The following is a 4,942-nucleotide window of genomic DNA, read 5'->3' on the forward strand; positions in this document are numbered from 1 at the left end:
AAGAATTTATGAAGTGTGAATGCTAGCAGGTGCACAAGTTTGATTAATAATAATTTCAATCACCTTTTCTAGCATGATTATTTGTCATAACAGTAGTTCATCTCATAAAACTTCTCACAAACAAGTAACAAGCTATTCACATGTTAAAGCATAGACCATAAACTTTCTTGAAAACTAGCAAACTTCATTCTCAGTCATCAAACAATTACAATTCATCTTGTTTTCAGGAAGGGTCTATGTCAGAGCTTTGATTTAGCAAACTCCACATACTCAACTATCATATAGTCTTCTACAATTTCTAACACTCACGCAATACTAATGGTTATGGAGTTTTAATTGGACACTGAGAAAGATAGGGGCTTATAGTGTTGCCTCCCAACGTATTCACCTTTGGGTGATGTCAACAATAATAGTTCATGCTAACTTACATCCAATTGGATATATATATCAGGATCTTTCCAACACGAGGTGCTTGCCAAAGGATAAAATGAAAAAGGGAAAGGTGAAGATCACCTTGACTCTTGCATAAAGTAAAAGACATAAAGTAAAAGATAGGCCCTTCGCAGAGGGAAGCAAAGGTTGTCATGCGCTTTTATGGTTGGATGCACAAAATCTTAATGCAAAAGAACGTCACTTTATATTGCCACTTGTATATGGACCTTTATTATGCAATTCATCGCTTTTATTGCTTCCATAACAAGATCGTATAAAGCTTATTTTCTTCACACTAATAGATCATACATATTTAGAGAGCAATTTTTATTGCTTGCACCGATGAAAACTTACTTGAAGGATCTTACTCAATCCATAGGTAGGTATGGTGGACTCTCATGGAAAAACTGGGTTTAAGGATATTTGGAAGCACAAGTAGTATCTCTACTTGGTGCAAGGAATTTGGCTAGCATGAGGGGGAAAGGCAAGCTCAACATGTTTGAATGATCCATGACAATATACTTTAACTGAGATGTGAGAAAACATAACCCATTACGTTGTCTTCCTTGTCCAACATCAACTCTTTAGCATGTCATACTTAATGAGTGCTCACAATTATAAAAGATGTCTAGGTAGTATATTTATATGTGAAATCTCTCTTCCTTCAATATTCTTTCATGAATTGTTCAATTGACCAATACAATGCTTGCTAACCTTCAATAAATTTACAACCTCTACTTCTTAGATGTGAAATCATTACTCCCCATGGGATAAGCAAATGAGACATATATAATTTCAGATTTATGACATTTGACTCATTCAACCATTTACTCATAGGATATAAGTGAAGCACACGAGTAAATGACAAACTACTCCAAAAAGATATGAGTGAAGATCAATGAGTAGCTAAATAATTATGTAACCATGCGAAGACTCTCTCTCATTTAAGAATTTTAGATCTTGGTATTTTATTCAAATAGCAAGCAAAGCAAAATAAAATGACATTGCAAGGATAGCACAACTCATGTGAAGAAGCAAAACTTAGGTTCAACCGATACTAACCGATAGTTGTTGAAGAAGAAAGGTGGGATGCCAACCGGGGCATCCCCAAGCTTAGATGCTTGAGACATCTTGGAATATTATCTTGGGGTGCCTTGGGCATCCCCAAGCTTGAGCTTTTGTGTCTCCTTAATTCCTCTCATGTCATGGTTTCTCTATTTCTCAAAAACTTCATCCACATAAAACTCAACAAGAACTCGTGAGATAAGTTAGTATAAACCAATGCAAAACCTTATCATTTTCTACTGTAACAAATCACTAAAATTATTATTCAACATTGCATACTAAATGCCTCTGCATATTTAATACTCCTATCCTCAAATAGAATCATTAAACAAGCAAACATATGCAAACAATGCAAACATAACAGCAATCTGCCAAAACAGTATAGTCTGTAAAGAATGCAAGCTTCATCATACTTCCCTAGCTCCAAAAATTATGAGAAAAATACTACGTTGTAGAAGATTTATCAGAGCTCAATATGCAAAAAGTTTCAACATTATACCATTCTCTGACTTTTCTAGGGAATTTTTGCAACAGCGGTAAACTTTCTGTTTTCAAACAGCAACATGTATACTAGCAAAATAAGCATGGTAAAGGCTATCCTTGACATTTTTATTGAAACTAAAGATGCAAAACATTATTCTAACTAACATCAAGTAAATACTAACAAAAGGAAATGACGCTCCAAGTAAAACACATATCATGTGGTGAATAAAAATATAGCTCCAAGTAAAGTTACCGATGAACGAAGACGAAAGAGGGGATGCCTTCCAGGGCATCCCCAAGCTTAGGCTCTTGCCACTCCTTGTTACATAGTCCATCGAATCTTTACCCAAAACTTGAAAACTTCACAACACAAAACTCAACAGAAAACTCGTAAGCTCCGTTAGTATAAGAAAATAAAACCACCACTTAGGTACTGTAATGAACTCATTCTAAATTCATAATGGTGTAATATCTACTGTATTCCAACTTCTCTATGGTTCATACCCTCCGATACTACTCATAGATTCATCAAAATAAGCAAACAACACATAGAAAACAGAATCTGTCAAAAACAGAACAGTCTGTAGTAATCTGTGTCAAACATATACTTATGGAAATCCAACAATCCTACCAAATTAGGAAGTCCTAAGAAATTTGTGTACCAATCCATAGCAAAAAGAATCAGATCAAAAACACGTTTCTGTGAATTATCAAAACTAATTTACTGGGTGCAAAAGTTTCTGATTTTCAGCAGGATCAACACAACTATCACCGTAAGCTATCCTAAAGGTCTTACTTGGCACTTTATTGAAAAAAAGCTATAAAACATGATTACTACAGTAGCATAATCATGTGAACACACAAAAACAGTAAGGGTAAATATTGGGTTGTCTCCCAACAAGCGCTTTTCTTTAATGCCTTTTTAGCTAGGCATGATGATGGCAATGATGCTCACTTAAATGATAAGAATTGAAACATAAGGGGAGCATCATGGAGCATATGACTAGCACATTTAAGCCTAACCCACTTCCTATGCATAGGGATTTTGTGAGCAAACAACTTATGGGAACAATAATCAACTAGCATAGGAATGCAAAACAAGCATAACTTCAAAATTTTAAGCACATAGAGAGGAAACTTGACATTATTGCAATTCCTACAAGCATATGTTCCTCCCTCATAATGATTTTCAGTAGCATCATGAATGAATTCAACAATATAACCAGCACATAAAGCACTCTTTTCATGATCTACAAGCATAGAAAATTTACTACTCTCCACATAAGCAAATTTCTTCTCATGAATAGTAGTGAGAGCAAACTCAACAAAATAGTTATCATGTGAGGCATAATCCAATTGAAAACTAAAATCATGATGACAAGTTTCATGGTTATCATTATTCCTAATAGCATACAAGTCATCACAATAATCATCATAGATAGCAACTTTGTTCTCATAATCAATTGGAACCTCTTCCGAAATAGTGGATTCATCACTAAATAAAGCCATGACCTCTCCAAATACGCTTTCATAAATATTGTAAGATTCAACATCCTCGAAAAAAGTGTGATCACTACTTCCTAAAGTTGACACTCTTACAAACCCACTTTCATCAATATAATCATCATAAGTAGGAAGCATGCTATCATCATAACAAATTTGCATATCAAAACTTGGGATGCTAAAAATATCATCTTCATTAAACGTAGCATCCCCAAGCTTGTGGCTTTGCATCTCATTAGCATCATGGATATTCAAGGAATTCATACTAACACCATTGCAATCATGCTCATCATACAAAGATTTAGTGCCAAACATTTTATAGACTTCTTCTTCTGGCACTTGAGCACAATTTTCCACCCCATCATTCTCACGAAAGATATTGAAAAGATGAAGCATATGAGGCAAACTCAATTCCATTTTTTTAGTTTTATTTTATAGACTAAACTAGTAATAAAACAAGAAACTAAAAGATTCGATTGCAAGATCTAAAGATCTACCTTCAAGCACTAACCTCCCCGGCAACGGCGCAAGAAAAGAGCTTGATGTCTACTACGCAACCTTCTTCTTGTAGACGTTGTTGGGCCTCCAAATGCAGACGTTTGTAGGACAGTAGAAAATTTCCCTCAAGTGGATGACCTAAGGTTTATCAATCCGTGGGAGGCGTAGGATGAAGATGGTCTCTCTCAGGCAACCCTGCAACCAAATAACAAAGAGTCTCTTGGGTCCCCAACACACCCAATACAATGGTAAATTGTATAGGTGCACTAGTTCGGCGAAGAGATGGTGATACAAGTGCAATATGGAAGGTAGATATAGGTTTTTGTAATCTGAAAATATAAAAACAGCAAGGTAACTAATGATAGAAGTGAGCGTAAACGGTATTGCAATGGTAGGAAACAAGGCATAGGGTTCATACTTTCACTAGTGCAAGTTCTCTCAACAATAATAACATAATTGGATCATATAACTATCCCTCAACATGCAACAAAGAGTCACTCCAAAGCCACTAATAGCGGAGAACAACCGAAGAGATTATCGTAGGGTACGAAACCACCTCAAAGTTATTCTTTCTGCTCGATCTGTTCAAGAGTCCGTAGTAAAATAACATGAAGCTATTCTTTCCTTTCAATCTATCATAGAGTTCATACTAGAATAACACCTTAATACATAAATCAACCAAAACCCTAATGTCACCTAGATACTCCATTGTCACCTCAAGTATCCGTGGGCATAATTATACGATATGCATCACACAATATCAGATTCATCTATTCAAACAACACAAAGTACTTCAAAGAGTGCCCCAAAGTTTCTACCGGAGAGTCAAGACAAAAATGTGTGCCAACCCCTATGCATAGGTTCATGGACGGAACCAGCAAGTTGATAACCAAAATACACATCAAGTGGATCACGTGATATCCCATTGTCACCACAGATAAGCACGGCAAGACATACATTG

Source organism: Triticum aestivum, chromosome 2B, assembly GCF_018294505.1.
Source record: "Triticum aestivum cultivar Chinese Spring chromosome 2B, IWGSC CS RefSeq v2.1, whole genome shotgun sequence".
Taxonomy (NCBI): Eukaryota; Viridiplantae; Streptophyta; class Magnoliopsida; order Poales; family Poaceae; genus Triticum; species Triticum aestivum.